Genomic DNA, 26,685 nt, shown 5'->3' on the forward strand with positions numbered 1-26,685 from the left:
TATTATTCATCATCAGATTGTGACAGAAACTGTGACAACGAGTTTTACAGGGTATGTTAAGAAAGGTAGACAAGTATGTTCCGAACAAGGTCTTAAGGGATGGGAAAGATCCACCGTGATATAACAGCCGTGTTAGAAAACTGCTTCGTAAACAAAGAGAGCTTCATCTTAGATTCAAAAGAGTCAAAACCTAGCTGAACAATGCGAAAATGAGCGTAAGGAGAGCAATGAAAGTTCAGTGACTTTGGAAGTACAATTTTGACAACAGATCTGACCAAAAGCCCTAAGAGGTTTTGGTCTTACGTAAAATCAGTACGCGGTTCGAAATCATCTATTCATTCACTCAGAGACCATACTGGCATCGAAACGGAAGATAACAGAGAGAAGGCCGAAATACTAAATTCGGTCTTCCGAAAATGTTTCACCACGGAAGATCGTAACACAGTCCCTCCTTTCAATCATCGTACCAACATTGAAATGTCAGATATTTAGATAATTGGTCGCGGAATGCAAAAGAATCTATAACCGCTTAGTAGTGGAAAGGCATCAGGACCAGATGAGATACCTATAAGATTGTATAGAAATTATGCGAAAGAGCTTGCGCCCCTTCTAGCAGCAATTTATCATAGATCGCCGGAGCAACGAAGGGTACCTAGTGACTGGAAAAAAGCGCAGGTCATTCTCGTTTTCGAGAACGACCTCAGGACAGATGAAGAAAATGATAGACCTATATCGTCTTCGTCAGTCTGTTGCAGAATTATGGAGCATGTTTTATGCTCAAGAATTATGACGTTTCTGGAGAAAGAAAATCTCCCCTAAAAAATCAACATGGATTCCACAAACAGAGATCTTGCAAACTCAGCTCGCTATGTTCCTCCTTGAAATCCAGCACTCAGGTTAATGCAGCGTTTCATGACTTCAGGAAGATCTTTCACACTGTTCCACACTGCCGTTTAGAGAAAAAATACGACCTTATCGAGTACCGGAACATATTTCTGAATGGATTCAAGATTTCCTAGCAGACAGAAATCAACACTTCACTCTTAATGGAACAAAACCGACAGATGTAAGGGTAATTTCCGGAGTACCCCAACGAAGTGTAATAGGACCGTTATTGTTTACAATGTATGTAAATGATCTAGTACTAAGCGTCAGACGCTCTTTAAGACTGTTCGCAAATAATGCGGTTGTCTGTAATGGTTCCAATGACTCTGAGCACTATGGGACTTAAAATCTATGGTCATCAGTCCCCTAGAACTTAGAACTACTTAAACCTAACTAACCTAAGGACATCACACACATCCATACCCGAGGCAGGATTCGAACTTGCGACCGTAGCGGTCGCGCGGCTCCGGACTGAGCACCTAGAACCGCTAGGCCACCGCGTCCGGCAGTTGTCTATAAAAAAGTAGAAACGCTAAAAGACAGTATCGATTTACAGAATGATCTGCAGAGGATTGATGAATGATGCAGGCTACGGCAGTTGTCCCTGAACTTTAATAAACATAAATATTGCGCGTGCATAGGAAAAGAAAACCACTACTGTACAACTACACTACTGATGATAAACTGCTGGAAAAAGTATCTACGATAAAACGTCTTGGAGTAATTGTCTTGAATGACCACATAAAACAAATAGTAGGAAAAGCGGATGCCAGAATGTGATTCATAGGAAAAATCTTAAGTAAACGTGACTCATCCACGAAGAAAGTGGCTTATAAGGCGCTTGTTCGACAGACTCTGGCGTATTGTTTATCAATATGGGATCCTTACCAGGTAGGAATGATAGAAGAGATAGAGAAGATCGGAGAGCGGCGCGTTTCGACACGGAATCGTGTAGTCGGCGCGAGAGTGTTATCTAGATGCCCAACAAATTCCACTAGCAGATGTTACAAGAGAGACGTTGTGCACCACGGAGAGATTTGCTATTGAAATTACGAAAGAGCATTTTCTGGGAAGTGTTGGACAACATATTACTTTCCCCCTCATACATCTCGCGTATTGACCACGACGAGGAAATTCTAGAAATCAGAGCCAAGACAGTGACATACCGACAATAATTCTTTCCACGCACCATTCGTGAGAGAAACAAGGTAAGGTGGATCAATTAATGGTACCAGAAGTACTCTCCGCCACACACCTTTATGTGGCTTGCAGAATATGATGTAGATGTAGGTGAAACTATTTACAGCATTTTATTTCTCACTGAAAGCTATTACTGTGCATGTTTTATTTGAGTTTTGAAGATTCTACGCATTTTTTTATTTTTTTTTATTTTTGTGGGCTTTAATTAGCACAACAATCATCGTTCGCACCACAATTTACGGAATCTTCCGAGCTATTTTCTGTTACTTCTCATGTTTCCACAATTTCTAACGAAATGTCGACATCATTCGAATGGATAATAATAAAAACACATATATAGGTCTTCAGCGGAAGGAAGTGATTTCGCTTCCATACCGGCACCACGTTCTTCATATTTCATGAAACGTTTATTGGATTCCACATTACTGTAAAATCTTTGAAGCTGCATAAAGACAGATACTATTAGCAAATACAGGGTGGTCCATTGATCGTGACCGGGCCAATTATCTCACGAAATAAGCGTCAAACGAAAAAGCTACAAAGAAGGAAACTTGTCTAGCTTGAAGGGGGAAACCAGATGACGCTATGGTTGGCCCGCTAGATGGCACTGCCATAGGTCAAACGGATATAAAATGCGTTTTTTTAAATACCCCCATTTTTATTACATATTCCTGTAGTACGTAAAAAAATATGAATGTTTTAGTTGGACCACTTTTTTCGCTTTGTGATAGATGGCGCTGTAATAGTCACAAACATACGGCTCACAATTTTAGACGAACAGTTGGTAACAGGTAGGTTTTTTAAATTAAAATACAGCACGTAGGTACGTTTGAACGTTTTATTTCGCTTGTTCCAATGTGATACATGCACCTTTGTGAACTTATCATTTTTGAGAAAGCATGCTGTTACAGCGTGATTACCTGTAAATGCCACATTAATGCAATAAATGCTCAAAACTATGTCCGTCAACCTCAATGGCTTGGTTCAAATGGCTCTGAGCACTCTGGGACTTAACATCTGAGGTCATCAGTCCCCTAGAACTTAGAGCTACTTAAACCTAACTAACCTAAGGACATCACACACATCCATGCCCGAGGCAGGATTCGATCCTGCGACCGTACCGGTCGTGGGGTTCCAGACTATAGCGCCTTTAACCGCTCGGGCACTCCGGCCGGCAACCTCAATGCATTTGGCAATACGTGTAACGACATTCTTCTCAACAGTGAGTAGTTCGCCTTCTGTAATGTTAGCACATGCATTGACAATGCGCTGGCGGCCGGAGTGGCCGAGCGGTTCTAGGCGCTACAGTCTGGAACCGCGCGACTGCTACGGTCGCAGGTTCGAATCCTGCCTCGGGCGTGGATGTGTGTGATGTCCTTAGGTTAGTTAGGTTTAAGTAGTTCTAAGTTCTAGGGGACTGATGACCACAGCAGTTAAGTCCCATAGTGCTCAGAGCCATTTGAACCATTTTTGACAATGCGCTGACGCATGTTATCAGGCGTTGCCGGTGGATCACGATAGCAAATATCCTTCAATTTTCCCCACAGAAAGAAATCCGGGGACGTCAGATCCGGTGAACGTGCAGGCCATGGTATGGTGCTTCGACGACCAATCCACCTGTCAAGAAATATGCTATTCAATACCGCTTCAATCGCACTCGAGCTATGTGCCGGACATCCATCATGTTGGAAGTACATCGCCATTCTGTCATGCGGTGAAATATCTTGTAGTAACTTCGGTAGAACATTACGTAGGAAATCAGCATACATTGCACTATTTAGATTGCCATCGATAAAATGGGGGCCAATTATCCTTCCTCCCATAATGCCGCACCATACAGTAACCCGTCAAAGTCGCTGATGTTCCAGTTGTCGCTACCATCGTGGATTATCCGTTGCCCAATAGTGCATATTATGCCGGTTTACGTTACCGCTGTTGGTGAATGACGCTTCGTCGCTAAATAGAACGCGTGCAAAAAATCTGTCATCGTCCCGTAATTTCTCTTCTGCCCACCGGCAGAACTGTACACGACGTTCAAAGTTGTCGCCATGCAGTTCCTGGGGCATAGAAATATGGTTCGAGTGAAATCAATGTTGATGTAGCATTCCCAACACCGACGTTTTTGAGATTCCCGATTCTCGCGCAATTTGTCTGCTACTGATGTGCGGATTAGCCGCGATAGCAGCTGAAACACCTACTTGGGCATCATCATTTGTTGCAGGTCGTGGCTGACGTTTCACATGTGGCTGAACACCTCCTGTTTCCTTAAATAACGTAACTATCCGGTGAATGGTCCGGACACTTGGATGATGTCGTCCAGGATAACGAGTATCATACACAGCACATTTTGATCACAATAGCCATACATCAACACGATATCGACCTTTTCCGCATATTGGTAAACGGTCCATTTTAATATGGGTAATGTATAATGAAGCAAATACCGTCCGCACTGGCGGAATGTTACTTGATACCACGTACTTATACGTTTGTGACTACTACAGCGCCATCTATCACAAAGCGAAAAAAGTGGTCCAACTAAAACATTCATATTTCTTTACGTACTCCACGAATATGTAATAACAATGGGGATTCCTATTTTAAAAAAACGCAGGTGATATCCGTTTGACCTGTGGCAGCGCCATCTAGCGGGCCAACCATAGCGCCATCTGGTTTCCCCCTTGAAGCTATACGAGTTTCGTTCTTTGTAGTTTTTTCGTTTGACGCTTATTTCGTGAGATATTTGGCCCGGTCACTATTAATGTACAACCCTCTATATGTCGAGAAATCACAAAGAAAATTAATTCAGTTTCATCTTACTTACTTTGCGATACCGCAAAGCCAACCGCTAATTAGTATAGATATGAGTTGCAAATTCAAGCGAGTAGTAACTGTGTACAATTTTCTAACAGAAATTATAAACAGGAACTGAAAATGTCTATACAAATTACGATAGCGTTGTGCCGCGTTATCTGTTTAATACTGTGCCGTCAGTCAGGTACATGGGTCCGCCCTATACCGCATGCGCTGTCTGCTACACTTAATGCACGTTCGCCTCGGGACCTGCTCTGTCAACGAAGCGAATTGCTGTGCGAAGGTGCCCGAGTTCGATTCCCGGCCAGGATAGCGCTTTTTTTCGCTCAGAGGTTTTCTCATGTCCGGGAGTGTGTGTTGTGTTGTCCATACGTTCGTATCGTCATAACTGACATTCCACTGTTGAGCTGGCTGAATAGCCGAATGCCAATAAATTGAAAAAAAAAGCAAGAGAACTGCGGCAGAGGTATACATGTCTCCAGCCTCCTGACGTGCTACAAATTCCGTAAATTTCAACATAAAAAAGTGAAGTGTGCTGTAGCAGATAAATTTTTGACATTGAAGAGGGGAGTCAATAATTGCAGGAGCAACAGTCTACACGATTGACTGATCTGACCTTGTAACATTAGCCAAAACGAATTTGCTGTGCTGATACTGCGAATGGCTGGAAGCAAGGGGAAACTGCAGCCGTGACTTTTTCGTCCGACATCTTGCTGCTCTAGCGTATGGTTAATGGATGGTGAAATCCTCTCGGGTAAATTATTCCATAGTTAAAACAGCACCCTTTTCGGATCTCTGGACAGGGACTACTCTGTTCGTACATATACATCTACATCTACTGGATCACTCTATATGACTGGACTCGCATTCGGGAGGACGACGGTTCAATCCCGCGTCCGGCCATCCCGACTTAGGTTTTCCGTGATTTCCCTAAATCGCTCCAGGCAAATGCCGGGATGGTTCCTTTCAAAGGGCACGGCCGACTTCCTTCCCCGTCCTTCCCTAATCCGATGAGACCGATGACCTCGCTGTCTGGTCTCCTCCCCCAAACAATCCAATCTAATCTACATGACTGAACCACATTCAAGCCATTTCGTGACCGTTCCGTGCTGGAACTGTACGCTAGAAAAACGAACACTAAAATCTTTCCGTGCGAACTCTGATTTCTCTTATTTTCTTGACATGTTCATTTCATCCTATGTAAGTTGGCACCAACAAAATATTTTCGCATTCGGACGAGCAAGTTGCTGATAGAAATTTCGTGAAAAGATCTTACCGTAAAGAAAAACGTCATAATTTTAATGACTGCCACCCGAAGTCGCGTCACATATCCGTAATACTCTCTCCCCTGTTTTGCCATAATAAAAAACGAGCTGCCCTTCTTTGAACTTTTTCGATGTCCTCCGTCAGTTCTATCCGATTCGGGTCCCATACGTCGCAGCTTTACTCCAGAAGATTACCTACAAGCCATAAGAGGTATGTAAGAAAAGTAATGAGACTGACAACACGGCGAGCAATCTGGCAACGCTGTGTTGTTCTACTTGTGTGGATCGGTGTGTTCGTCTCTTCCAGATGCTCACTCAGTGTTTGAGCTCCGTACAGGCATCATGTGATTTTTGTAAGCGTAATCAGTGAAGTTATGTTTTTATTGTGAGTTACCAAAATCGAACTGCGGAATTTATGGCAACGCTATGCCACCAGATTTTGTGTTAAGCCTTGGGAATCCGCGAGTTGAAACAGGCGTATGAGAAACATTTCTTGTCAAGAGCATCAGTTTCTCGCTGGCACAAACCATTTTTGGGAGGCCGAGAACACGTTGAAGATGAACCTCGCTCAGAGAGACATCCAGCTTCAAAAACCAACGAAAACGTTAAACATGCGCGTGTTCTTGTGCGATCAAACCGATGTGCAACAATAAGGATGATGGGTGACCTGTTGAACTTGCAAAGATGTTCTTGAAAGGCTCAGGATAAATGAGACTGGACATTGCAGAGAAGTGGATGCTGCACAATGAAAACGTCCCATGTCATATGGCCACTTCCATCACGGAATTTTTTACCTCGAAAGGAATTCTTGTTGTTCTACATCCCCGCTGTTCATCTGATCTGAGTCCTTGTGACGTTTTTCTTCTTCAGAAATTGAAAAATTTGTAAAAACACGTCATTTTGGGACTGTGGAGAATATTCAAAAGAATGTGACTGGCATGTTAAAGGCCCTATCAGTTGAAGCCTTTCAACGCTGATACCAAGACTGGGAACAACGGCTCTTCCGGTTTATAGCTGCTGAGGGGAACTACTTTGAAGGAGACCGTACTGTTCTTTGAAAAAATAAAAACTTTGTTACATAAAAAATCAGTCGTATTAGTTTTCTCACACTGCTCGTAATATAGGTAGCCTCTTAGTAGAACTCTTGCATCTTTTGACCTGCCATCCTCTGGAGTATGTGATGTTGAGTAAAAACAAAAGTGGCATTCTATTGATCGGAGCATGGAATGCTCTGTCCCTTAATCTAGTAGCTAGGTTAGAGAACTTAAAAAGGTAAATGGTTAGTGTAAAGATAGAAATAATGGTAATTAGTGAAGTGCAGCAGCATGAGGAACAGTACCTCTGGTCAGATCAGTAAAAAGTCATCAAAACAAAATTGGATAGGGTAATACAGCGTATGACGAGATAACAGAAATTATTCAGATAGTTAAAGTAGGTGGCAATTTAATTGTGATGCGTGACTGGAATTAATAGAAAACGGAAGAGAAGGAAAATAGTAGAACGTGGACTAGGGGAAACAAATGAAAGAGGAAGTCTCCTAGCAGAATTCTGCACACAACATAATTTAATCATCACCAATACTTGGAATGAGAATTATGTAAAAAGGCTGTATACGTGGAAACCACCTGGGGCCACTGGAATTGGAATCCTTGGATGATTCAGGAGATTTTGACTTTAACTGATGGAAGGAGAAAATATGAAAATTCACCAAATAAAACAGGTGAAAGAGAATACAGGCGTCTAAAAACTGAAACCGACAGAAAATGCATAAATATTAAGCAGGGGATGGAGATAAAATGCAAGGCTGTAGAAACATACATACGTAGAGGAAATATGGGGTGCCTATAGGAAAATTAGAGACACCTTTGGAGAAAAGAGAAGCAACTTTATGAGCATCAAGAGCCCACACACCAAGACAGGGAAAGCTGAAAGTTTGAAGGAATATTTGTAGTACCTCTACAAGAGACATGAATTTCATGACAATATTACACAAAGGGAAGAAGAACTAGCTGAAGATGAGAAGGGAGATACGATATTGTGAGATGAATTTGACAGAACGCTAAAGACCTAATTCCGAGCGAGGTGGCGCAGTGGTTAGACACTTGGACTCGCATTCGGGAGGACGACGGTTCAATCCCGCGTCCGGCCATCCTGATTTAGGTTTTCCGTGATTTCCCTAAATCGCTCCAGGCAAATGCCGGGATGGTTCCTTTCAAAGGGCACGGCCGACTTCCTTCCCCGTCCTTCCCTAATCCGATGAGACCGATGACCTCGCTGTCTGGTCTCCTTCCCCAAAACAACCAACCAACCAAGACCTAATTGGAAACAAGGCCCATGGAGTAGATGACACTCCCTCAGAATTACTGAGATTCTTGGGAGAGCCAGCAGTGACAAAATTATACCACCTGGTGTGCAAAATATATACAGAGGCGAAATACACCCAGATTTCACAAAAAATATAATATTTCAAAATGAGCATAAACAGTCTCGACCGCAAGAAACCTTCATTTTTGTGGTTATCGGTTTTTTATCAGTTACTGACCATATTAAGACCTCATACCATGTTGTTAGGCGATGGTGGTGAACGGAACAGGCGTTTCGAACTCCATCAACTTCAACTGCTCAATATGCAGGCGGTGGCGCTGAACGGAGCAGGCTTTACGAACTCCACGAACGCAAGCTGCTCAGTTGACCGTCGTCGAGTTTGTAATGCCTCCTTTGTTCATCGCTACCGCCAACCAACATGGCATGAGGTCTGAAGATGGTCCGTATCTGACCTAAACAGGTAACCACAAAAATAACCGTTTCTTGCGGTCAAGACTGTTACTGTTCATTTTAAAGTACTAAGAGAAAACGCTTTTCTCTACGAGAAATGTTCTCAAAAATTAAAAATATAGTAATTCCAATTCGACAGAAGGCAGGTGGTGACAGGTGTGAATACTACTATCGGACCATAAGTCATGGCTCCAGATTATTGACATGAACTATTTACAGAAAAAGAAACGTTTCGACTATGTTGAGTGATCTCCACGCATTGAAACTGCAAAGGTAGCAAGAGTAAAATACTGGTCCCGAAAGGTTATTTACAATTTGTATATAAACCATACCACAGTTATAAGAGCCGAGGGAAATGAAAGGGAAGCAATAGCTGAGAAAGAAGTGAGACAGGCTTTTCGCCTCCTTTCTCCGATATTATTCAGAAAGAACAATGAGCAAGCTGCGAAGACAATCAAGTAGAAATTTGTGAAGGGGATTAAGTGTCAGGGAGAATAAGAAACTTTGTGGTTCGCTGAAGACACTTTAATTATACCTGACGGCTAAGGACGTGGAAGAACGTTTGAAAGGATTCGAGAGTGTCATTTAAAGAGATTATAAGAAGGTCATCAATGATGGTTAAACAATGGTAATAATGCTGAGGGAATTAGATTAGGAAATGAGACACTGAAAGAAGTACACGAATTTTGTTATTTGAGCGGCAAAGTAAGAGATGATGGCCGAAGTACGAAAGAAAAAAATAGTGTGGACTGCAATAGCAAGAAAATCGTTTCTGAAAAGGAGGAATTCGTTAATTTCTAATGGAAACCTAAGTATTATGGAAGTCTTTTCTGAAGGTATTTGGCCGGAGTGTAGCTTGTTATGAAAGTGAAACTTGGACGATAGGCAGTTCAGGCAAGAAGAAGCTATGATATGGTATGTGGCGGTATAGGAGAATGCTGGATATTAGATGGATAAATCAAATAACAAATAAGGAGTTAGTGTATCAATCGAAAAAAAAAAGAAATTTAGGTATAACTTGACTAAAAGAAGGGATCGGTTGGTAGGACACACCCACAGGCATAAAGAAACTGTCAGTTTGGTAACTGAAGAAAGTGATTGTGTGCGTGTGTGTGTGTGTGTGTGTGTGTGTGTGTGTGTGTGTGTGTGTGTGCGTGACGGGGGGGGGGGGGGGGTTAAAGACTGTAGAGGGTACCTAAGATTTGAATACAGTAAGCATTTGCAAATGGATGTAGATTGCGATAGTTATGCGGGTTGTAAATGAATTACGAATTGAATAAACTTTCCTAATAAATTGAAAGTAACACAAAATCCACGTCTTTTTTTTTTTTTTTTGTCGGCAACTGCATACTAATTTTAATGTGATGTACAATAAATAGGAATTTATTTTCTGCTCATAAGTTACTAATAGTGCATAAATTATCAACTGGAAATAAAAGGAAAGAGGCCGTATATAAATGTTGAAAACACTTTCCTTTTCAAGAATTACGTTTTTCGAGCCGCCGTTCACCTCGTAGACGGTGTTTGTGGAGACGAGCATCGACATAGTGTAGCAAACATGTGAGTCACCCTAAGAACAGACACGTTTCCATTGATCGAAGGTCGAATCCCGATGGTCCCGTGTCCATTGCAATTGTAACTGACAGTGTCGTTGGGTCAACATATGAGTCGAAACAGTTGTGAGTGCACCATCGTCGTGCTCTTTCGGCAGAGATCACCACCTGTCCTACTTTACAGAGCAGACAAATCTCCGAAACCCAGGTTTTGTGAAGAGACGTGAACGTCCAACCCTTTAGCACCTTATGGTAGTTTCACTGCCCTTCTATCTCCTTCCGTAGATGCTCACGACAGTAGCACGAGAACATTCGACCAGCTCCGCCGTTTACAAGATACTCTTTCACAGGCTCTGTGTAATAATAACCAGCCCTTCGTCAAAGTCGGTTATCTCAGTGGATTTCCCCATTTGCTGCCCAGATCTTCGGTAGGGTGATGTTCCGTCCGTGTCTGCTCCGCTTACACACTATTGTTACCGCGTCACGTGCCCGCAACGCCACCACGTGGCTTCCAACGTCGCTGTGGGCAGTGGTAGTAATGTTTTGGCTTATAAGTGTATGTTTTAGCTCACACTGAAAAACGAAGAGAAATTCAAAACTGTCATTGTTTTAATGTTATCATTTGTGCGATGGTTCACACATAAGTTTCATAGCACCACGTTAATTCATGTGAGCAGGACGGAAATAAAAAAATCACTGACGCACATTCATCCTCTGGTGAAAACTTGTATAATGACTCAGGAGTCGAAATATTCAGTCACTGTGTTTTTGAAGGTCACCATCAAAACATTAATTTGTGTGCAAAACGTCAGCTATTACACAAGCCTATCTCGTCAACTGACAGCTCCCAGCTCCATCAAATTTTTTTCATTGTTATTTCATCCCCCTCGCCCCGTATGGGTGGGAGGTACGCTGTTAGCGGTACAATTTTCAGCTCTTCAGCCAAGCGAATTAAAAAATTTGTAATGATAGCGTATAAACAAAATTCGAGTTATTTTCTATTGTAAATTAAAAATCAAAGATGGACAGTTAAAAAACGAAAATATGTACATTTTAAGAATACATCGCAGGAAAGTAAAATTCTTGTGATAAAAAAGCTGAAGCATTGCACATTCACTTAAAATTTGAGGGACCTGAGTAAGTGTGAGAAGTATTGCCCGAGGAGAGAGTACGTTCTATAGAGTTGAGGGATGTCGGTAGAAAGATAGGGGTCTGTTGTATAGGAAAACTATTGCGATGAGAGGTAAGAATCGAGGTGGCTCAAATGGCTCTGAGCACTACGGGACTTAACATCTGAGGTCATCAGTCCCCTAGAACTTAGAACTACTTAAACCTAACTATCCTAAGGACATCTCACACATCCATGCCCGAGGCAGGATTCGAACCTGCGACCGTAGCAGTCACGCGGTTTCGGACTGCAGCGCCTAGAACCGAGTGGCCACCGCGGTCGGCAAGAATCGAGGTGGATAGTGGAAAATACAGTCGGTGGGAAAGACAGACGGTGTGCCATGGTTGCAGTAGTTGCAGTAGGAAAGAGATGGGAATGGATGGAGAGGGAAAGGAGGGAGGAGCCCTGATGTGGGGTGGGATAGGTAGGGAAGAGTTAAAGTTGGTACGAAGGATAAATATCGCGGCGGATCGTACTGTGTGGGAGAAGAAGTTGGTTGTAGTTGCGTTGGGATAGGGTATAGAGTGTGTATAGGTGTAGGGACAGAGGGTGTTGTGAAGCTGCGGCAGCATACCAGGGTTAGTGATCACAGGGGAGATAATGGGGTGATTGGAATCTAGTTTGTGGACAGTATAGGAGATGTGGAGGTGTTCGATGTGGGTGAGGAGGGGTGGGAATTTGATGGAATGGTAGAGGATCCAGGTGGGAGAAGGTAACGGATGCAGAAAGCGAGATGGACTGCATGGCGGTCGAGGATTTGGAGAGGCTTATAGGACTGTGGTGGACAGCTTACAAAAATAATAATAAACGCTTGAAGTCATATGAACTACACATCTATCTACCACATTTGAGAGCTAAACACATTGATACGAAATGATCAGAGGAATCGCAACCGTCACAAACTTTGATTCACAGGTGACGGAAAAGAACGATATAGTATGAGAAGAGTGTCCGAGAGCCTAGTTGTGCATAGAATTTTGAGACAAAATAACTCTGCTACCATCAGCGACTGAGAACAACCCCACCTACTTGACTGAAACCGAGAGCACAGCCTGCGAGCTGACAGGAAAGTCAAGCTGCTCTGATATGTGTCACCAGAGTCAAGATAGTGTGACGCTGAGAATTACTGGTAATAATGCTTTTTTTACTATCTATCTCTGAGACGAGGTTAGGCACTACACACAGTAGCGCGATGCACATCCCTGTTTGGAACTGTGAATCGAAGAAGTCAGAGGTTTGAGCTGTACATGTCTGCCTTCATGCCCTACAAATAAACTAGCAGCAAAAATTAGTTATGTCCTGTGATCCTTGAATTTAATTATCCAAGCGTTGACCTATAATGGGAATTTTTAAGCAAAAACAAGTTACAATAAAATAAGAGTAATAATAATAATAATAATGAAAAAAGGGTTATATATTTCTGAACAGCTGTAGATGACACCAAAGGGTTTAAGCTGTATGAACGGATAATTTTTTCAGTCAATCAAAGCAATGAAATCGTTAAATGGGTGGTCCTATAATAATTCACTTGAAGATGAAAATAAAATAATAATATTATTCAATTGCAGTTAAGTTTGCTTCGGTGCTTAATTCGCATGGTAGCAGATTCCCCAAATACTATTCAAACACCACTGGTCCGCGAAAAAAAGAGTCCAGTTCCGTTAAACTAAACACAAATTATTCGTCAGGTCATAAGTATGAGGGCGTGCTAAAAAGTAATTCCACCGAATTATTATGTCAGAACTCTCACAGATTATTAAATAAAAAAATAAAATATTAACATTCTTCTTCTTTATACATTCAATGTATTCACAATTGCGAGTATGAACAACCGTCAGCTGTAGAATGGAATTACGACAGTGAAAATTCGTGCCGGACCGGAACTCGAAGCCGGAATTCCCATTTATCGCGAGTGGTCGGCTTACTATTTAGCTATCCATGATCGCCTTAAGGCCAGACCCAAACTTCCATATGTAGTCAACCATTCGCCTACAGCCTGTACTCGTACATTTTACTTGAAAATCGCTCGTCCAGTGTTGGCGGATAAATACGATATTACAGTACCTCTGTTATGCTGAATTACGACGCAAAGTTCCTTTGGACATGCATGCATATCCGAAGGAACTTTGCATCCTAATTTAGAATAACGCAGGCAGTGCTGTATCGTATTATCCGTCTTTGGTCTTCCTGTCTATAAATTTATTTTTCAACATAGTCACCTCGGCGATGAAGTCGTTTCTCCCAAAGAGAGACCAGTTTGTTGATACTGTCACTGTTGAATGTTTTATTTTGTTGACGGAGCCCCTAGCTCACCACTCCTTGCACCCCTTCCTCATGAAGTCCTCGAAGATGTTTTTTTTATTTTTTTTTTTAAGTTTTGGAAACAGATGATTGTCGGATAGGGCCAAGATGCGAGTGCATGGGAGATGATCAATGACATTGAACCCAAGGCGTCAGATTGTCGCACCGCTCGTATGTGTTCTGGCACTATCATGCTAAAGGGAGGGTGCACAATGTGTGGACGAACTCTTCGAATTCGAAGTTCGGTTACAGAAGCCTGTTTCTCACGCACCAACATAGTTACGTTACACACCGTCATCTCACACGCTACAAGTCGGAGTACTCTAGCGGCAGAGCGTTGTAAATACGTAGACATGAAGCATAGACATGTAGAATTTTAATAACGTTTTTTATTTAAAAAGCTTTACAAAAGTTTTTCCGCTGAAAATTCTGAGGGATTACTTTTCAGCGCACCCTCGTACATAAAGCCCACTATTGCAATCAACACATTGAAACCCACGAAATCATTAGTACATTCTCCCACTCAACACATGAAAACTCACGAAATCATTAGTAGATTCTTACACTCTACCCAGCGGTGGAGCAGTTGCCCCTCCCCCCCCCCCCCGACATCAACACTTCAATTATAGCACAAGACATTAAACTTATCCTTCTTGACTGTCCTTGCCAATTTATAGAACATCTGTCACCTCTTCCTATCACCCTATCTGCCTCACCTCCATCTTCAGTAAGGTCTTCAAATCCATCCTCTCCCGTCATATCCATTGCCACCTCAATCAACACCACATCCTCCCCCTTACCCAGGGTGGCTTCCAACCCTCCTTCTCCGTCAAAGACCAACTCCTTAACCTTGCCCAACTTCTTTCCCTCCAATTTAACTACCATCGCTCCGCCATTTTTGTTTCCCTCGATCTCCAAAATGCCTATGACCACATATGGCATCCCAGTCTCCTCTTTAACCTCCAAACCTACGCCCTGCCTATCAATTTTGTCCGCCTGGTCGCTTCCTTCCTCTCACACCGTCCTTCCTATGTCACCCTCCATGACACCAACCGCCGTATCTTTTATCTCACTGCTGGCGTCCCCCAGGGCTCCGTTCAATCCCCCCTCCTCTATCTCCTGTGCACCGCATATGTATGCTCAAGCCGCCCCCACCTGTCCATCTCCTCCAATATGTTGATGACACCGGCTTCCTGGCTCTCTATCCTACCATTCAACAGTCCCAACTCACCCTCCAAACCCAAAGTTTCGTATCAGCACACACTCCGCTGCAGAGTGAAAATCTCATTCTGAAATTTCCTCTGAGTATGATGAAAGACACTAACTTTAACTTATGACAATGGCTACAACATGAACAAAGAACCTTATGGTATCTAATTACTAGATTAGCGGTGAACAGTGTATAAGTATTTAGGGGTAACGCTATTAACTGGAATGATTAAGTAAAATCAGTATTAAAAGAAAGCTAATGGAAGCATTCTGGGAAAATACAATGCATCTGTAGAGAAAATCGCATACAAGGCGCTTGCGCCGCTAATTCTGGAGTATTTTTCAAGTGCTTCAATGGTTCATGGGTGTCTTGTCGGATAACATTGTGGAATCTGCACATTATTTCAAAGAGACAGCTGCTCGTCATCTTCAGGTGCTTACTGACATGTTACTGGTTTTTTTCTGTATTGTAATTTCATTCCCCTGCTCCATGGGCAAGGGAGGGCTGCCAGTGGCACATTCCACTGCTCTTCAGCCAAACGGTGTTACAACATACATGAAAGTGATGCTTACAAAAAAAAGGGGGGGATGAAAGGGGGGCATAAAAAACACAGCAAATGGAGATGACTGGAGTTAAAATACACTAATACAGGGACATACACAGGAAGGGGGGGGGCAGTTAAAAAGTTGACATAAAGTTAAATAACACAGCTGGAAAATCGTTGCGCACTTAAAATCACAGGAGTCAAACACAAGTTAAAAGTCGGCCACAGTATAAAAATCACACAGAGTGAGACACTTAAAAAACGAAACCGCTGGAAACGACAGAATACTCACAAAGAATAAAAACCGCTGGTAGGGACCTGCTGAGGGACTGGAGGTCAGAGAGCAGGGAAAAAGAGGAGAGGGGGATGGGGGCGGGAGGAAGAGGAAAAGGGGGGACAGGGGATGCACCAGGAGGCAGGAGACGGGCAGGGTGGGAGATGAAGAGGGAAGACAAGGCAGGACAGAGTGCAGAGACACAGAAGGGGAGCACAGGAGAGGGAGGGGGTGTAGGAGGGGGAAAGCCACTCAGGGGAAGGGAGGGGGAGGAGAACGAGGCCTGAGGAGGAGGGAGGAGGAAGGTGGGGTTAGAGTTGGTAGGATGGGTAGATGTCAGGGTGAAGCTCATCATCCAGGAGGGGTAGATGCTGGAAGTTGCGTTGGGAAAGGAGATGGAGGGTGTGGAGATGGAGAGAGGGCAGGTCACAACGGTAAAGGCGCGGCAACGGGCTGGAGGGGATGCACGTAGGGGATGGAAAGCGGATATGGAAGGCGAGGCAGAGTGCATAGCGTTCTAGGATTTGGAGGGCTTTGTAGAACCTGGGAGGGGCGGAAATCCAAGTGACGCTGGCATAACAAAGGATGAGTCAGATCAAGGATTTGTAGGTGTGAAGTGTGTTGCTGCAATGGCTCGCCAATGTATATGCTGACCCGCTAGAAGAGCGCAGGCGCCAAGGGTTAAGGCTGCAGTATTACACCATCGTAGACAAATCATAGAGCACGGCGACATCCATTGCCCCTGCCGTACAAATGGCCCACGGGCTTCTGATTCGCGACGAGGGAAACGCCCGGCAGCAAATAGCGGCCAAGCGCGCGTGCAGGCAGAGTGTTGGCGCCCAGTTTAAATGTGCGGACTTCGATTCTCCGTCCGTGTTGACTCGGCTTCGTTCGGCTGCGGCCGACGATGCCTTAGTATCGCCAGTGTTGGTTCCCATGCCTTGATTAACTGAAATCCCATGTCTCCATTGATCAGGTCGTTACTTATACGAATTTGTACTCCTTCTTTAATGATGGAGTCCCAGTACGTGGAAGTCGGCGAAAGGATCTTTGTCTCTCCGTATTTTACATAATAGCTCACTTAACAACCGCAAATAAGTACTCACGTAATAAACTGGAACACTAGAGCTGCCATACAAGATGACTAAGAATCAGTTTCTCCTCTAGCAGTATACAATAGTGTGTATAAATTACACAGATTCTATCCCTCGGCACAACCTGCTTAGTGTTATTAGTAAATAATATCTGCATTTCCAGTAGTGTCAACGCATTTTGTGCAAAGTAGACACTGCATCGCTGGTGATTCGTAAAGTGCATTGTCGAAAGGCCCATAACCTTTGTGAAACATCCTGTAATTGCTTTTTGTGACGTAGTGGGATATATAAAGTGGAGATCACCATCTCGACCTTTAGTTTGCAGTCCTAAGAAGGAGGGAAGTGCATAAACACAATTTGGTGATCTTCTCTCGCGCTTCTACCCCACACATCTCTCCCTCCACAGTGGTACACCACCAATACACAGTTTATTCCTTAATATGACTCTACTGCACTTAGATATGGTACACGCATTTAATATGTGTCTTTAACCCAATTCATTTAAAGAAAAACATTCATTTTATACATTTAGAACAATATTTTTGATAACCCCAGATCCTGAAAGTGGAAATTATTAGTTCTAGAGAAAAAAATGAATATGATCTTTTTGTAGGAAATGTAATGTAGTTAAACTTTATACTGGGAAACATGTTCACTAGAATTCGCGGTTACGAGTTATTCGAGAAAAACAAAACCGCAACGCTCGCACCCCTCCGTTCAGCATTTTTAATATGTTGCTCAGCATACCTCCTCCTAGGACTGTGGGAAAATTTGCGACTACTCAGCTTTTCCCCCTAATCGGCATTTTTTGGTCTTCGTTGAGTGGGCTACATAGTTAAATCGCTATTAGACACTATCATTAATGATATCATCCATGAATATGTCTACAGCGTAACTAAGCTGATCTAAGTATAGTTCCATCAGCAAGTGATAGTATCTCAGAAGCGACACCAGCTGTAGACACAGAGAGCCACCCCTGTAACTGATACGACAGCAGCGAGGCTAACGTGCCAGAACGGGCTGCCTTCGTCCTCCCCCAACAGCGACTCAAAGGAAGGCCTCGGCGCTTGTTGGTGACGTCACGTCGGCTAGGCACGGCGAACGCCAGGTCTGTGGCAGGCAGAAACGCCTGGGCGTGCTTATCACTATAAATCTCTTATTTTTGGACAAAATGTTTGGTATTGTTTTGGATTCTACAGTTTTATTTAGATGAAAGATTTTCTTACTATCGTAAAGTTACAAATGAAGATCATAGTTCTGTATTACTGAATCCTGTCGAAACAAACGTAGATCAATATGAGAAGATGCTTTGCCCCATTGCAAGCTTCGGAAATTTTACATTCAGGTAACTACAGGGTGTTACAAAAAGGTACGGCCAAACTTTCCGGAAACATTCCTCACACACAAAGGAAGAAAATATGTTATGTGGACATGTGTCCGGAAACGCTTTCTTTCCATGTTAGAGCTCACTTTATTACTTCTCTTCAAATCACATTAATCGTGGAATGGAAACACACAGCAACAGAACGTACCAGCGTGACTTCAAGCACTTTGTTACAGGAAATGTTCAAAATGTCCTCCGTTAGCGAGGATACATGCATCCACCCTCCGTCGCATGGAATCCCTGATGCGCTGATGCAGCCCTGGAGAATGGCGTATTGTATCACAGCCGTCCAAAATACGAGCACGAAGAGTCTCTACATTTGGTACCGGGGTTGCGTAGACAAGAGCTTTCAAATGCCCCCATAAATAAAAGTCAAGAGGGTTGAGGTCAGGAGAGCGTGGAGGCCATGGAATTGGTCCGCCTCTACCAATCCATCGGTCACCGAATCTGTTGTTGAGAAGCGTACGAACACTTTGACTGAAATGTGCAGGAGCTCCATCGTCCATGAACCACATGTTGTGTCGTACTTATAAAGGCACATGTTCTAGCAGCACAGGTAGAGTATCCCGTATGAAATCATGATAACGTGCTCCATTTAGCGTAAGTGGAAGAACATGGGGCCCAATCAAGACATCACCAACAATGCCTGCCCAGAAAATCTGTGTTGATGACGTGATTGCACAATTGCGTGCGGATTCTCGTCAGCCCACACATGTTGATTGTGAAAATTTACAATTTGATCACGTTGGAATGAAGCTGTTGTGTCGGTAGCTGGGCCGACACCGTGAAGTTGAGATGGCTGAAAAGGCAAGCTAGACTAACGCAGACGGGCGTGAAGTACTGGAACAGGATACGTAATTAATGTTAGGAAGAAAAATACGGAGCAGGTTTAATACTTAACTTTACTCATTCCTTGTGGTACATCGATCTTGACGATACACAGAAGACTTTAAGTACAATCACTGTATGGCTAATGGCGCCTTGCTAGTTCGTAGCCATTAACTTAGCTGATAGCTATTCTGTCTCTCGGCTAATGAGAGAGAAAGGCTTCGTACATCTGGTCGGTAGCTAGGTTCTCGTACAACTGGGGCGAGTGCTCTCTCGTATCACGAGACCTGCCTTGGTGGTGGCGCTAGGTCTGCGATTACACAGTGGCGACACGCGGGTCCGACATGTACTAAATGGACCGCGGCCGATTTAAGCTACCACCTAGCAAGTGTGGTGTCTGGCGGTGACAGCCCATTCCTCCCCCGCAAATCGGCGAACGGTCGTGTGATAAGGCTTCCGCCCGCCGTGGGGAGGACCACATGTTGACGTATGCGATGAGGTGGGGAGCCTAACAACAGGCGAGGCTGTGCCACCCGCACCCGGCCATTCGGTCCGAGGGGAGCTAGGAAACGCCTTAAAAACTAGTCCAGGGTGCACGTCAACATGCGGTGTATGCGCCCGTAAAGAGACAGGAGGGACCGAAGGATCAACCTCCATTGCGTCGGGGTAGCCGACGCGCGATGACGTCATGTGGTCCGGAGCGGGCGGGAGTTCCATGGCGGAGGACAGCTGGTCACGGGAAGCGATCGGCGGCGCGTGACCCTGGGAGGCGCTTGGCGGCTGCAACGAAGCGTCGAATGCGGGCGGCGCCTGCGGGAGAACAAGCGGCGGCGGCGGCGGCTGCTGCTGCTGCGGCGGCGGCGGCGCGTCGCCATGGGGCAAAACGGAAGGCATCGTCGGTAACACCTGGGGATGAGGCGAGCCAGTAGATGGGTCCCCAGGGCGCTGACCGGACGGCACCGTCGCTGAAAGCAGACGGGGAGCGGCAGAACCCGAGCGACGACAGAGGCGCAGCTGATTGAGATGCCGACGCACCTCACCAGAGGCCCCCAAAACCAAATACATCGCGCGGCCGAGGCAGCGAAGAATGCGCCCTGCGATCCAACGCCGTGAACCTCGATAGTTGCGATAAAATACAACGTCGCCTGGAGCAAAAGCAGGAGTCTGCCGCTGCACAGGAACCTGATGCGGCGGATGCAGCAAAGACATCAAGGTGCGATGAGGACGACCGTGGAGCAACTCAGCCGGCGAGCGACCATCTCGGGGCTGAGAGCGATACGAAGACAAAAAGAGCAACAATGCGTCCTCCCGAGAGTGCGACTCTTTCAATTTCAACATCTGTGACTTGAAAGTCCGGACCAATCGTTCAGCGGCACCGTTGGACTGAGGCGAAAACGGCGCGGATGTCAGATGTTGAATACCATTGGCCTGGCAGAATGACTGAAATTCTGCGGACATGAATTGTGGGCCAATGTCGGAAACAATAGTCTGCGGAAGACCTTCAATGCAAAAGATAGCAGACAACGCTTGGATGGTGGCGGAGGACGTCGTGGAAGACATCCGGACAACAAAAGGAAAATTACTGAAGGCGTCGACCAGAACCAACCATCGAGCATTCCAGAATGGACCAGCAAAATCAATGTGCAAGCGTTGCCAAGGGGAAGTGGCTTTTGGCCACGCAAAGACTTTCCGCGGCGGTGCGGATTGTTGTTCGGCACACGCCGGGCACGAAGAACACATATTCGTAATCGCAGCATCGATTCCGAACCAAGTACAGTGCTGACGAGCAAGTTGTTTCGTTCGCACTATACCCCAATGTCCTTGGTGAAGAAGCCGTAAAACAGAGGACTGTAACGAACGTGGGACCACGACTCTGGACTGATCATTATCAGAACGCAACAACAAAACACCACGTCGAACAAAAAGTCTCTCCTTGTGAGCAAAAAATCGGCGAACCAACGGATCCTCGATCCGAGACTTTGACAAAGGCCATTGCGTAGCAACAAAACGTAAAACAGTAGCAAGGACAGGGTCAGCAGCTGTGGCTGTAGCGACACGACGAAAATCAATCGGAAACGATTCGACCACTTCATCGGTTGCCGAATCAATGAACATGCAAGCAAGTTCGGAAGAATCGAATGCTTTATCCTCAGCAACAGGCAAACGGGACAACGCATCGGCGTTTCCGTGCTTAGCAGTGGACCGATACAAGATATCGTAGCGGTACTGCGAGAGGAAAATAGACCAGCGAATGAATTTCTGCGCTGTACGTGGAGGTACAGGCTTGGTCGGATGAAAAAGCGATGTCAAAGGTTTGTGGTCTGTGATGATGGTAAAGTGACGACCATACAAGAAATCATGGAACTTAGTAACACCAAACACGAGAGCCAAAGCTTCTTTCTCTATCTGTGAATAATTTCTTTGCGCAGACGAGAGCAATTTGGACGCAAAGGCAATAGGGCGATCATGGGAGCCAACTTTGTGCGCAAGCACAGCACCGATCCCGAAATCCGATGCATCTACCATCAACAAAAGGGGTTTCTGGGGATCGAATGGCGTAAGGCAAGTATTAGAAAGCAACGCCGATTTCAACTGGCGAAAGGCGCGTTCACATTCCGTCGTCCAGACGAACGGAACACCTTTACGGCGTAAGCGATGAAGCGGAGCTGAAATGGAAGAGGCATTGCGCACATATTTATTGTAATAATTAATTTGACCCAACACACTCTGTAGCTGTTTCACATTTTGAGGGGAAGGCAATTCTTGTATGGCACGGAGGTGCTCTGGACTCGGATGTATGCCTTGGGCATTAATGACATGTCCCAGGTATGGTAAGTCACGAGCAAAAAACACACATTTGTCCTTCCTCAAGCGAAGACCATTTTGCCGCAAGACCTGAAATAATGTTCGTAAATTCGCAAGATGATCTTCTTCTGTCTGTCCGGAGATCACTATATCGTCCAGATAGTTTGCTGCAGTAGGGACCGACGCACAAATAGTTTGTAAATATTGCTGAAACAAGGCAGGGGCGGATGCACACCCGAATGGCAGTCTTTTGAAGTGGTACAATCCAAGATGCGTGTTAACCACCAATACGCGCTGGGATTCGTCGTCCACCGGTATTTGCAAGTACGCATCGGCTAGGTCCAACTTTGAAAAATATTTTCCCGGGCACAGTTTAGCAAAAAGATCTTCCGGGCGGGGCAAAGGAAAAGTAGCAGTCACTAGCTGTGGATTCACTGTGGCCTTGAAGTAAACGCAGTCTCCATTTTCCGGAAGGTTTTGGCAAAATTACTAAGGGTGAGGCCCAGAGAGAAGCTTGCACACGTTCAATTACACCCTGTGATTCGAGATCGTGTAACGTTCTTGCGACCTCATCACGCAATGCGTGGGGAACATTGCGCGCCCTGAAAAATTTCGGTTGCGCGTTTACCTTCAGTTCTAAATGTGCTGCATAGTTTTTAGCGCAACCTAAGCCCGGTGCAAAAATGTCTGCAAATTCGTCACACAGCCGAGAAACACTGTCTGTAGGCACAGTCTGATTCACTGATAGGACCTGATTTACAATAGACATGTTAAACAACTTAAATAAATCTAGACCAAACAAGTTCACTGTAGAAGAAGAACGAAGAACGTAAAATGACACAAGTTTTGTTTGTCCCTTGTATGTTGCAAGAAGGCTGCACTGTCCTAACACAGGAATTTTCTGTCCGGAATATGTAGTTAGCTTAACATTTGCGGAACGCAACGGAGGTTTGCCCAGTTGTTTGTACGTGTCATGATTGAGCAATGAAACTGCAGCTCCGGTATCGAGCTGGAATGGTATCACTTTGCCTTCAAAGTCTAAGTCCACAAAAAGTTTATTGTCCTGCTGACGACAAGAGCGACTGTTTTGTGCAATTGGAACAGACACTGGTACAGAATCACTTGCTAATTGACGTGATTTCCGGCGACGTCGACGCACAGTTTTTGTGGGACGATCACAGTTACTGTGAGAGAAAGTGTCACTGGACGAAGTGGAATTAACGACATGAATGTCCATAGGCGAAGGTCCACGAGCCTGAGTGTCCTTGGTTCGATTCCGGCGCGAAGCAAAGGGCCTGGAATGATTGTGATTGTCTGATCTGAGCTTTTTCTGGCAAACACTTTGAACATGTCCTTTCTTATTGCAGAAAAAGCAAATAGCTTGGCGTGACGGGCAATGTTCACGCGAATGTCTAGTAGCACACCGCGGGCACGATTTCACTACAGTTGTGGGCTGGCGCGGCACACGTGGCTTAGCGCGCGGCGGCAGCTGGGCGGACGTGCGCGAGGCCCGGTTACAGGGCCGCGCAGCGCGTCCAGCGGGCCGGTTAATGTTACACACGGCCGGCGAAGTTTCAAAAGATTCCTGAGCACAGTCAAGTGTGTCCTGTCTATCCAATATGTCTATCACTTGTTGAAGGGAGGGATTAACTAGTTTCAAAATTTGCTCCCGTATGCGAACATCAGAAACGTTCTGTGCAATTGCATCACGCACCATTGTATATGAATAAGAAAGACCACAGTCACATTCAAAGGCACAGTCCCTAGTAAGTCCTTGCAATGTTGCTACCCACTCCCTATTAATTTGACCGGCCGTACGTTTTGTACGAAAGAACGTATACCGTTTTGCAACCACATTAACTGTTTCTTTGAAATAGGCATCTAATGCAGACAAAATTTCCTCGTAGGACAGAGTTGCTACGTCGCGTCGGGGAAACAATTTCACTATCACACGGTATGTGGACACACCGACACAAGAAAGCAAAAACGGCTGCCGCTCATTACCTTGAATTCTGTAGGCTGCTAGATGAAAGTTGAACTGGCGAGACCACTCGTGCCAGGTCTCATCGGCTGCCACGTATGGTCGAAAGGGAGGTGCAACAGCGTTTAGTGGCAGCGGTAGCGAAGAAGCGGCGGCGGCCGCATCGGTTTGCATGGTACGTTGACCCTGGACGAGCTGTCCAAGGGCATCCAGTAACGCCTGCGTCTGCTGATTCTGCAAGCGATAAAATTCGGACAGTACATCTGGAGAATGTGGCGAAGCCATGACACAATTAAATGTAAGCAATCAGAAAGAACTCTATCCCATCCTCGTCGCCAATGTTGTGTCGGTAGCTGGGCCGACACCGTGAAGTTGAGATGGCTGAAAAGGCAAGCTGGACTAACGCAGACGGGCGTGAAGTACTGGAACAGGATACGTAATTAATGTTAGGAAGAAAAATACGGAGCAGGTTTAATACTTAACTTTACTCATTCCTTGTGGTACATCGATCTTGACGATACACAGAAGACTTTAAGTACAATCACTGTATGGCTAATGGCGCCTTGCTAGTTCGTAGCCATTAACTTAGCTGATAGCTATTCTGTCTCTCGGCTAATGAGAGAGGAAGGCTTCGTACATCTGGTCGGTAGCTAGGTTCTCGTACAACTGGGGCGAGTGCTCTCTCGTATCACGAGACCTGCCTTGGTGGTGGCGCTAGGTCTGCGATTACACAGTGGCGACACGCGGGTCCGACATGTACTAAATGGACCGCGGCCGATTTAAGCTACCACCTAGCAAGTGTGGTGTCTGGCGGTGACACCACAGAAGCCTCATCCGTAAAGAGAACATTTGCACTGAAATGAGGATTGACACATTGTTGGATGAACCATTCGCAGAAGCGTACCCGCGGAGGCCAATCAGCTGCTGATAGTGCCTGCACACGCTGTACATGGTACGGAAACAACTGGTTCTCCCGTAGCACTCTCCGTACAGTGACGTGGTCAACGTTACCTTGTACAGCAGCAATTTCTCTGACGCTGACATTAGTGTTATCGTCAACTGCACGAAGAATTGCCTCGTCCATTGCAGGTGTCCTCGTCGTTCTAGGTCTTCCCCAGTCGCGAGTCATAGGCTGGAATGTTCCGTGCTCCCTAAGACGCCGATCAATTGCTTCGAACGTCTTCCTGTCGGGACACCTTCGTTCTGGCAATCTGTCTCGATACAAACGTACCGCGCCACGGCTATTGCCCCGTGCTAATCCATACATCAAATGGGCATCTGCCAACTCCGCATTTGTAAACATTGCACTGGCCGCAAAACCACGTTCGTGATGCACGCTAACCTGTTGATGCTACGTACTGATGTGCTTGATGCTAGTACTGTAGAGCAATGAGTCGCATGTCAACACAAGCACCGAAGTCAACATTACCTTCCTTCAATTGGGCCAACTGGCGGTGAATCGAGGAAGTACAGTACATACTGACGACACTAAAATGAGCTCTAACATGGAAATTAAGCGTTTCCGGACACATGTCCGGCTGTGTGAAAACTACAATCAGAAGACTAAAGGCGGTAGTGTTGCCTATCATAAGTTCCCCAAAGATCCTGAAACATGTGCTCGGTAGGTACAGCTCTGTAGAAGAAATGACAGGATTAACATTAAAAATGCTACCATCGTTAGCATACATTTTAATGAAGACGATTATTAACGCGATTTCCAAGCCGAATTATTGAAACCTCAGCCAAAGAAGATCTTAAAGCCGACTGCAGTTCCTACATTGGATCGTACTAAAGCCACTTTCTGCTGCTACTGTTGCTGCTTCATCCTCTGTTCAGCAAAGAAGTGACAGAAGAAACAATCGTGAAACACGTAAACATGCACTTAACACGCTAGCTTATTTATCACCGAAGAAAAAGAAAGTAGATAAAAGGACAGAAACAGAAAAAGGCCGTATCGAGGATGAAATGAAGAGACTTGAAACATAATTATCACTACTGAGAGAAAAAAAAAACACCGTTTAATAACTGAAAACAATACGCTGAGGACGAAAAACAAATTACTGTCTTATGCATTAAGCAGACAGAGGAAGCAGCGCCAAAGTCTTCAGTGTCGACAAAGTGCTAAAGTGATAACTAAAGCACAGAAAGTTTTACAAAAAGTATTTACGGACACACAAACTAAATGGCTCATGAAGTCCAGGAAGAAGTAGCAAAGTCTTGCTTCTGTGTTCTCTGCTCAGAATAAAACATTTATTTGAGGAGTGTAATCGGTATACCATTACCGAGATTTTCTACGTTAGATGGATTTCTAATGCTTTTCGCTGTCTTCCTGGCATTCTTACGGATGTGTTGCACTTAGCTGGTAAGCAAGCAACAAGCTTAAGCGAAGCAGAGGGCTGTGCGTGCTGGGTTTGATGAAATGAATGTGGACAGTCACATATGCTACGACCAAGAAACCGACACCATATACGGGCCACATAGCCAGGTACAGGTTGTTATGGCATGTGTTTTATGTGAAACCTCGAAGCACCCTGTGTGTTATTATTTTGATACTAAGATGAACCTGTATTTGCTGGACACTGTCATCGAAGAGACGCAGAAAGT

This window comes from Schistocerca piceifrons, chromosome X, assembly GCF_021461385.2.
Source record: "Schistocerca piceifrons isolate TAMUIC-IGC-003096 chromosome X, iqSchPice1.1, whole genome shotgun sequence".
Classification (NCBI taxonomy): domain Eukaryota; kingdom Metazoa; phylum Arthropoda; class Insecta; order Orthoptera; family Acrididae; genus Schistocerca; species Schistocerca piceifrons.